Here is an 11184-nt window from a genome sequence, read left to right on the forward strand (position 1 = left end):
GTGTGAGAGGAAGCAGGGTCAACAGTGAGTGAGAATGGTCTGTTCACCTAAGTGTATGTATCATTTGCCAATTAAAACTCAGCAGACAGAAATTGCTTTGAAGAGTAAAATTTTAACAGGTTTGTATGTGTGGATTGAGAACTTCCACCCCTTGGGGCACCTGAATGGCTCAGTGGGTTAAACCTCTGCCTTCAGCTGGGGTTGTGATCTCAGGGTCCCTGGGTGAAGCCCAGAATTGGGCTCCCCGCTCAACAGGGAGCCTGCTTCCCCCTCTCTCTCTGCCTGCCTCTCTGCCTTCTTGTGATCTCTGTCAAATAAGTAAAATCTTAAAAAAAAGAACTTCCACCCCTAAAAAGCATTTTTTAAAAATTAGTCTTCTGTATTGTCCCTTCTCTGGCACAGTGCCAGGGTTTAGCAACAGACCTCAAGAGTCAGTTTATATACAATGTTCTTTAAGGCTGAATTTAAGAAAACAACAAGCATTCTAAGCCAGGGCAGGCAGCTTTACGGTGGAAGCAGTTCTGAACCCCATGTAACAAGTTTATAACCATCAGTTGTCCTCAAGCACACCATGAGACTTAACCTCTGTAACCTCAAACAGCTTAAATTTAGCTTGCTGAGACCATCACTTTGGAGCAGTTACAGTGGTAGAGTCTGGAACTCAGTTTAATATCTTCATTTAGGAATCACTCAACATCCATTTTAAAATCCCTTAGATTAAAAAAATAAATAGAAAATACAGTAAGTGGAAAGCATTAAGACCAAGCTCCAGCTTTCTAGTGGGAAAGTAGGGGTAGGCTGCTACCCTATCCCGACCCAACTGCCACTCTTTTTATTATGATTTTAAAGACTTTTTTAAGAGCAGTTTTGGGGGCACCTGCGTGGTTCAGTGGGTTAAGCCGCTGCCTTCGGCTCAGGTCATGGTCTCAGGGTCCTGGGATCAAGTCCCACATGGGGCTCTCTGCTCAGCAGAGAGCCTGCTTCCCCCTCTCTCTCTCTGCCTGCCTCTCTGCTACTTGTGATCTCTCTCTGTCAAATAAATAAAATCTTTAAAAAAAAAAAAAAGAGCAGTTTTGGAGGGGCACCTGGGTGGCTCAATTTAAGCCTCTGCCTTCAGCTTGGGTCATGATCTTAGAGTCCTGGGATCGAGCCCCGCTTCGGGCTCTGCTCGGTGGGAAGCCTGAAAGCTTTCCCCTCTCTCTCTCTCTGCCTGCCTCTGCCTGCTTGTGATCTCTGTCATATAAATAAATAAAATCTTAAAAAAAACAGCTTTGGAGTTTTTAGAGCAAAATTGAGAAGAAGGTACAGAGATTTCCCATGTGCCCACTACCCGACACATGCTCATTCTCCGCCATTGTCAATGTCCCACCCCAGAGTAGTACACGTTACACCTGATGAATCTACAATGACACATCCTAATCACTAAAAGTCCATAGTTTACATTATGGTTCACTCTTGGTGCTGGATATTCTATGGGTTTAGGAAAGTATAATGGCATGTTTCCATCGTTATGATATACTATGTATTTTCATTGCTAAAAATCCTCTGCAATCTGCTTATTCATTCCTCCTCATGCCTTCTCTTTCCTTCACCTCCAACCCCTGGCAACCACTAATCTTTTTATTGTCTCCATAGTTTCTCCTTTTCCAGAATGTCATATAGCTGGGGACATACAGTACATAGCCTTTTCAGATTGGCTTCTTTCACTTTAGTGATATGTATAAATTTCCATCATGTCTTCTCATAGCTTGTTAGCTCTTTTTAGTGCTGAATAACACTTTTAGTGCTGAATTCCATTGTCTGGGTGGATCAGTTTATCCATTCACCTACTGAAGGACATCTTGGCTGCTTCCAAGTTTCAACAGTTATGAATAAAACTGCTGTCCAAATATATGTAGGTTTTCCTGTGTATTTTCAGCTCTTTGGGGTAAGTACCAAGGATGTGAGATTGCTGGGTTGTATGGTTAAGAGTATATTTAATTTTGTAAGAAACTGCCAAACTCTTTCCCAAAGTGGTAGTATATTTGCATTCCCACCAGCAGTGAATGAGAGTTCCTGTTGCTCCACATCCTCATCAGCATCTGGTGGTGTCAGTGTTTGGGGTTTTGGCCATTCTATAGGTGTGTGGTGTGTGCAGGGGTGCGTAGTGTGTAGTATCTCATTATTTTGATTTGCATTTCCCTGGTGATAAATGATGTGGAACAACTATCCATGTGTTTATTTGCCATCTGTATGTCTGGGGAGGTAACTTAAGGTCTTTAGCCCAATTTTTAACTGGGTTCTTTTTTTTTTTTTTTCCTTAGTTTTATTCACTCATTTTAGAAAGTGCATGCATGTAAGTGCGGGGAGGAGCAGAGGGAGAAAGAATCTCTAGTAGACTCAGGGCTGAGCACAGAGCCGGACACGGGACTCAATCTCACAACCCTGGGATCATGACCTGAGCCAAAATCGAGTCAGATGCCAACCAACTGAGCCACCTGGGTGCCCCTCAGTTTATTTTCTTATTGTCAATTTTAAGAGTTCTTTGTATATTTGGAGTATTCCACATTTTTTTTTCTTTTAAGTAATCTCCATGCCCAATGTGGGGCTCAAACTTAGGACCCTGAAATCAAAAATTGCATGCCCTATGGACTAAGCCAGCCAGTGCCCCTCTTTGTATATTCTGGATAACAATCCTTTATTAGATGTGTCTTTGCCAGTCTGTGGCTTGTCTTCTCATTCTCTTGACATTGTCTTTTACAGAGCATAAGTCTTTTATCTTAATGAAATCCACTGATCATTCGTCATTACTTATGGAAGGGAATGACAAATCCTGAAAATCTGGCTGAATAACTACAGAATTGAGGTTATCATACAGTCAGGATATTACAAAGGTAACTACAGGAACAAAAGTACAAACCTGGGGCACCTGGGTGGCTCAGTGGATTAAGCCGCTGCCTTTGGCTCAGGTCATGGTCTCAGGGTCCTGGGATCGAGTCCCACATTGGGCTCTCTGCTAGGCATTGAGCCTGCTTCCCTCTCGTTCTCTCTCTCTCTGCCTGCCTCTCTGCCTACTTGTGATCTCTGTCTGTCGAATAAATAAATAAAATCTTAAAAAAAAAAGTACAAACCTTCCTAATTATCAAAATAAATACAGGGGCGCCTGGGTGGCTCAGTGGTTTAAGCCTCTGCCTTCGGCTCAGGTCATGATCTCAGGGTCCTGGGATCGAGCCCCGCATCGGGCTCTCTGCTCAGTGAGAAGCCTGTTTCTCCCTCTCTCTCTGCCTGCCTCTCTGCCTACTTGTGACCTCTCTCTCTGTCAACTAAATAAATAAAATATTTTAAAAAAAAATAAATAAATACAGAAAACAAAGCAAGCAGTCTATAAAGAAAAATATTTTTAGAAGGTATAAATACAAAAAGCATAAAAATAGGACAGAAGTAAGATAAAATATACAAATCAATAAATGTAAAAGGGCTAAATTCAATTCTTGAGAAAAAGAATTTCAGACTGAATCACAGAGCAAAACTCAAATCTATGCTATCTAAGAGACCTACAATAAAAATGATTCTGAAGGGTTGAAGGCACAGGATGAGTAGAGATACTGAAAAAAAAAAACAAAACCTCAAAAAACAATATCTTAATAACAGACAAGGCTGAATTCAGGCCCAAATGTATTAAAGCAACCAGAAAAAAAAGGGTGCTATATAATGCTAAAGATTATAATTCACAGTAAAGATGAACAGTTAATATCTGTGAATTAAATAACATTTGATTCTTGCAATGTTATGTGAAAGCAACAGAGGACATAAGGAGAAATAAAAGGAAAATATAGGTAGTAGGAAACAAATTCATCACTTTCGGTCCATGGAAGATCAGTAATTTAAAAACTCAGTAAAGATCTAGATCATAGTAACATTATGCTTGCTCTAACTGACATATACGGAGAGATTCTGAGAGGGGAAACTGGTACAGACCCAACGGACAAGATCACAGAGGACACTGACAGAGTGTCACCTGTGCCAACAGCAAATCTCTGTCTTCTCAAAAGTTTTTAACAACTAGAACTGTTTTCTTTGTTGACCCATCTGGGTGCCTGCGATCACAATGCCTTGACTGCCCTCTTTGCTAGCTGCCAGCTAATCTGCAGCTCATCCAAAGAAAAAGAAAATCCATGGTTTCCAAACTGCAAAAATATTCCCACTTTTGCCTTCATTAGATGAAATTAACCCATATCATTTGCCCAAGTAAATAGTGTACTAGTAATTACTATATTTAAGTTTTCTTTGATAATATTAAACTCTAATGTGAACTTTCACAAAACTTGACTATGTATTTTTTTTAAAGATTTTATTTATTTATTTGACACAGAGAGAGATCACAAGTAGGTAGAGAGGCAGGCAGAGAGAGAGGGGGGGAAGCAGGCTCCTCACGGAGCAGAGAGCCCGATGCAGGGCTCAATCCCAGGACCCTGGGATCATGACCTGAGCCGAAGGCAGAGGCTTAACCCACTGAGCCACCCAGGCGCCCCTAGACTATGTATTAATCCATAAAGGAAACAGCAACTAGGGACGCCTTTCTAAGTATGTATAAGAAATCTAGAAGCAATAAAATTTAACTACATAATTAAATTTTTTTTCTGCATGACAAAAATCACCATAATCAAAGTTAAAAGACTAATTAACAACATGGGTCAACTATTTGCAATTAATCTCCAGGCAAGAGCAAATTTTAACATATGAACACGGAATGATATTAACAGGCAGTTCCCAGAAAAAGAAATACTGAAGAAATACTGATGTCTCTGAAGAAAAGATGCCTAACTTCATTTTGAAGTTTGAGAACGGTGTTGGTGAGGTGGTAGGCCTTATCCTACTTTACTTATTGTGAGTGTCTGAGGAAGCAAATTCTGTGAAGGGCAGTTGGGCAATATGGTTCACAACTACAAATGCAAAAATATGTTAATCAGAAATTCCAGTTCTAGGATTTTATCCTGCAGGTAGAGTTATATATATATTGAATGAAATAGGTACAAATTATTTATTTCACCATTGCCAGTAAGAACAAAAGACTCTAAACAACTTAAATGTTCCTCATTTGGGGGCACCTGGGTGGCTCAGTGGGTTAAAGCCTCTGCCTTCGGCTCAGGTCATGATCCCAGGGTCCTGGGATCGAGCCCCATGCGGGGCTCTCTGCTCAGCAGGGAGCCTGCTTCCTCCTTTCTCTCTGCCTGCCCCTCTGCCTACTTGTGATCTCTGTCTATAAAATAAATAAAATCTTTAAAAAAATTTTAAAAAAAATTCCTCATTTGGGGACTTTGTTTTACTATTACAGTGGGATTTAAAAGAACAAAGTATTTATATGAGCTGATACAGGCAGTCTCCAAGATATATCAAAGCAGAGTAATGCTACCATTATACCAATGTTTATGGGGTCTTATGAGGAGTTCTTTTTTGTCTATCAGTGTTCACTGCTTTTTTCTCACTGGTCAACATGGAAAACTTGAAAAATGAGAAAATACAAAGCAAAATGGCATAACTAATCATTTCTTTTGGCACCTTTATACACATACATATTTACATGATCAGTATATAGAATATGTAACTTTCTACTCCACGATATATCAATAACAATATTTTTCATGAAATTAAAATATATCCAAATTAAAGTATATCCAAATATATGGTAGGAGAGTTGTTAGTATTAAATTATATGAATACAATATATTTTAACCATTTTCCAATGTTTTGAAATGATTAAAAAAATGCTCTAATGAACATGTATTCTGCCACTTACCCAACAATGACCAGGGGGTGCTGGTTATGAGGCTTAAAAGCATATCTCCGGGGTGCCTGGGTGGCTCAATTGTTAAGTGTCTGCCTTCGGCTCAGGTCATGCTCTCAGGGTCCTAGGCTCGAGCCCCACATCAGGCTCCCTGCTCAGTGGAGAGCCTCCTTCTTCCTCTCCCCCTCCTCCTGCTTGTGTTCCCTCTCTCACTGTCTCTCTGTCAAATAAATAAATAAAATCTTTTTTAAAAAACCCAAATAAACATATCTCAGAGGGGCACCTGGGTGGCTTAGTTGGTTAAGCATCGGACTCTTGGTTTCAGCTCACATCACGATCTTGGGGTCATGAGATGGAGCCCCGAGTCTCGGTCTGCACTCAGGAGGGAGTCTGCTCAAGATTCTCTCTTCCTGGGTGGCTCAGTGGGTTAAAGCCTCTGCCTTTGGCTCAGGTCATGATCCCAGCGTCCCAGGATCGAGCCCTGCATTGGGCTCTCTGCTCAGCAGGGAGCCTGCTTCCTCCTCTCTCTCTGCCCGCCTCTCTGCCTACTTGTGATCTCTATCAAATAAATAAATAAAAATCTTAAAAAAAAAAAAGATTCTTTCTTCCTCTTTCCCCCATGCTCTCCTTCTCTAAAATAAATAAATATCTCAGAGATATCTCAGAGACCGAAGATCTAGATTGCACTCCCAGGTGTGTTTTTCCAGGACATTTTCTCTTGTATGAAAGCAACTAAGACAGAATGTAAGAGCAAGAACTAGATATTCACATCAGCATTCACATGATTTCTGCAGTGCCTTTTCCTCTAAAGCCATCTACCAAGATCAAGGAGAGTATAAGTTATGATCAGAAAGCAACAGGTGTTATGAGAGAGGTGCCTGGATGTCCAAACATTTTCAAGTCAAATTAATGTAAAAGGACGTAATTATATTAATTGCAGTACACTGATGTGTTACAATTAATGTCAGTGTATGAATTTAGACTTCACAGAGCTTCCTTATAGTTTTAATCTCATTAAAGAGTATTTATTTGAGAGAAAGAGCAAGAGAGAGCGAGTTGGAGGGAGAAGAAGGGAGAGTTCTTGCTGAGTGCACAACTGATCTGGGGCTCGATCCCACAACCCTGAGATCATGACCTGAGCTGAAAATCAAGAGTCAGACACTTACCTGAGTCACCTAGGCACTCCTCTCATTTGAGAATTTTTAAGAAATGTAAAGGGAAATATTAGCATCATGTAATAGATGATGAAAAACTGAAGCCCGAAGATTTTGCTTGTTCTCATGCTTGGGCATGAGAGTAAAGCCCAGGTAGGCCATATGTTATGTTTCTATGAATTCTGACAATCTTCACATTGGCTACAATCTGAAAGGAGAAAAAAAGAGGGGGGCATTTTATTTTTTTAAATTTTTTATATTTACATTTATTTTTATTTTCTGTATGCTGTTCAATTCTTCCTAGTTGTAAAATGCTTATGTTTTACATTTACATTTACATATACATTTACATAGTTGTAAATTGTTTACATTGAATTCAATTTTCTAACTCAGCAGGAGTGGGTCATGAAATCGACTTAGTGGATCAGAGTCCGCAAACTGAATAGAAAAGAATGGAACAGAATATATGAATGTATGCCCTAGTAGGAATAAGTACTGTGTCATTAAACATTTCTAACTACTACATCACAGTCAAAAAAAATCTTGAAAACACTGCTTAACCCCGTGTTCTCAAACAACAGGGTACAGAAGAATCATTTAGACCTCAAGTCCAAAGGATTCAGATTCAGCACATCTGGACTGGGAAGCAAGAACCTGCATTTTTAGAAGGACTGAGGCAACTTTGAAGCAGACAAGAGGGTGTACTGCTGCAGAAACAAAACACTTTTACTGTACATGCGTGTCTTCTCCAGAAAGTTCCCAATATAGCAGAAGAGACATCCGTTTGCCGCAGAAAGCCACCTCAGTACAAAAGTACAGGGCTGGGTGGCACACACCCACAGACTCCAGTCACGTCCTCATGTCAGTCTGCAGATCCTTCCTGTACCTGCCTCCATTCTTAGAAATTAACTTAGTGGGCCAGTGACGTGTCTGAGAGGGGTGACAACCATGACTAAGATCTGTTCTCTTATGTGGTTAAGTGGCCTATGTGATGTGAGCTGGTGTTGATATGTCCTCAAGTGCTCCTTGACCTTGATTATTCTTAACACAACTACAAATACTTTTACTAATTACTACTGTACTACAAGACTTCCGGCTTTGTGCTTGGCATTAGAGGGAAAACAAAGATGACTGCCCCAGAAGTCTTCCTAGCCAGCCACCACCACTACCCCATCCCAATACACAGAAAGCAAGAAAGTGGTTCAGCAAATATTTTCTTTGCTCTTCACAGAGGTGCCTCATGGTTTTCAGATACCAGGGAAATGGCTTATAATCGGAGATCATGGGATTATATCCTCTAACTCCACCCCTTTCTTCCTCCTTTCACACAGTCAAAGGAAACATCATTCATGCCCTTAAGGAGATACAACTTCTACTGATCCTATTATCAAGTCATCACAAAATAATGTGCCATCCTAGAAACCACATTCTCCAAATGGTCTTGAGAAATACATAAAGGACTGTTTGGGTCTATGCTGCAGTATTAGCCATGAGTCCATTTAGGAAGACACCTATTTTATAGATATTCCTCCCAGGTGCTAAGCGAAAGCAGTCTTTGGATTACAGAGAGGCTCAAAGTCCTCCCTTATTCACAAATCACTTTAGGGTAGGCCACTGGGTATGTCTAACGTGTTCAAAGACAACTAACTTGATCATCTCAAAGGATGTTTGTCAAAGGGTTTAACTAGTTAGTGTTGGGTAGTGAGACTGGGGATGATATTTTTTTTTCTTTGGTAACTTTGTATTCTTTTTCTACAGTAAATATGGATTACTTTTACAATTGGGAAACATACATTTTGTTTATTTTTTATTTTACTGGTAATAAAAATCTTCTCGGATCAAGCAGACTGACTTCACCATGCTTCAAAGGAGTTCTAGATGAAAGCCACAGTAAGTATTCATTCTTTAAGAGGAGGGAATTCCAACAGACAAACACGTGCTCTCACTGTTTCCACAAAAGCAAAGCAGTTTTGCCAACTGTTGGAAACATGATAAAATCATAGTAAATAAATTGTAAACAAAACATGTTCTATTTGTTCCATAACAGTATAAAAGGATGTTATTTTAATCCAAATAGAAAGGCTTCACCATCTAAACCCAAATAATCTAAGGCTCCCATTTCCACCCTAATATTTTTAATATGGTATGTCTAAACGTTTGGGATGCCCTCTTCTATGGGCATTTGAAGAGGAGTGTGCTCTGTGGAAGCCATTCCGGCATAACTCTTTCCGACTTTGGAAGAGTTTCCTATGTATCTAACTAAATATTAGTTAAATAATAGGCAGTCAAAGATCTTGAATAAGATGATGTCTATCATGAAATCCTCTGGAGATGGTCAACCAAGGGTCCCTCCACTCAACTGTTACCACTATCAATTTTTTTAAAAGGTCATGTGCTATGGAGAGAAGCATTTAGGGGAGGAAAAAAAAAAACCCAAAACAAAAATATTTAAAGTAATCATACCTACTTATCTTGAATGTTTACTGAACAGCAGGGCAGAAAAAGTCCATGCTGACATTTTGTTCACCAAAGCATTGTCATCACCAGAAATCTCAGAATCTGATCCAGAACTTTGGACAAGTACAGAAAATAGAACATCACAAAAGAGATCTGAAATGATAACATTCTAAAGATTTGGGGAATGACATTTTTGTCCATACTGTTTTCACTGATAGTATTGAGCATCGCTGACTTTAAAATCTGTTGGTTTTTTCTCTTTTTCATCGTAACTTCACAGGCATCATTGCTCCACAAGGCAACTCCCATGCAGGTAGCTGTGACAGAGGGGTGTTTAGTTTAATTCAGGAGCCTATTCTAGGGCTCAGAGAATATCTGGATAGGGCTGTGTACAGGGGGAGGGGGTATAGCATACACCACATTACTTACCCCCAAACCCATTCAGCCACTGTAACAGAACCCAGAATTTTAGCTGGGCACAGGGTCATGTAGATAAGATGACTTTTCCAGGCTCCAGCATGGCCATGTGACTAAGTCTCAGCCAATGAAATGTAAGTGGAAGCATTGTTTGGGACTTCCAGAAAGTTTCCTTTAGAAGTGAGGGGGACAGAGATACCCAAGGACACAGACCAGGAAGTGGGGGAGCTGGACTCCAACTCCTCAAACTGTATGATTCTACTGCACGCTAAGGACAGGGTGAGATCATGCGGATCATCCAGAGCAGAGTCTGGCAAGCATAGGTCTGTAAGCTAAGAATAATTTTTACCTTTTTAAGTGGTTGAAAAACAATCTAAAAACTGTTTGGGGGAAATTTCAGGGTCTATAAGTAACGGTTCATTGGCACCCAGCCACATTCATTCACTTACATGTTATCTCTGGCTCCTTTTACAAGCAGACAGAGCTGAAGAGCTGTGACAAAGTTGCCATGACCTACAAAGCCTAAAATACTGATTATTGGGCCCTTACATAATAAGTTTATTGATCCCCGACCTAGAGAATGGGAGGAGGTACGGCGCCAAGAGGGTGTGTGGCTGGGTAGGGACAGTGCAACTCTGGCACCCATTCTAGAAGTTCAAGTGGGGCAGGAGATGTGGTGTCTCACCGCCTAGTAAAATCAGCTGCTCATCAATATTTGTGCCCTTGGCAAAAGAAGATGTGAGTATGGCCAATAAGCACATTAAAAAGATCCTCAGCACCAGCAGTCATCAAGGAAATGCAAATTAAAACCAAGATGGAATATTACTACACACCCACTACCATGGCTCTCATTAAAATGACTACTTATGAGTGAAAATGTGGAGGAACAGGAACTCTCAGATATTGCTGCTGGGAAGAGAAAGTGGCACACTCTGGGTAAACAGTTTGGCAGTTTACTCTAAATTTAAGGATCCACTTACCACGCGACCCTGGTGTTCCACTCCTAGGTATTTGCCCATGACAAATGAAAACACATGTCCAAACAAAAGCTAGCCCCAAATGGGAAACAATCCAAATGCCCATTGACAGTGAATGGATAGACAAATTATGGCACATCCACACAGCGGAATAATACACAGAAACAAAAAGACACCAAGCACAGATGCATAAACAACACAGATGAACCTCAAAGACAATGCTGAATGAAAGAAGCCAAACCCCAAAAAGAATACATTCTAGACATGTCCCCCACTTTTTGAAAGTTGTGTTACACTTCTTTGCTTTTAGGAAAGACCCACATGAGTACCTGTTTCCACAAACCCAAAGAAATCCAGAGAGGATATTCACTTTGATGGAAGAGGTGAAAAGCAAAAATAGCATTCAGTGCTTGTT

The sequence above is a fragment of the Meles meles genome, chromosome 13 (assembly GCF_922984935.1).
Source record: "Meles meles chromosome 13, mMelMel3.1 paternal haplotype, whole genome shotgun sequence".
In the NCBI taxonomy this organism is placed as follows: domain Eukaryota; kingdom Metazoa; phylum Chordata; class Mammalia; order Carnivora; family Mustelidae; genus Meles; species Meles meles.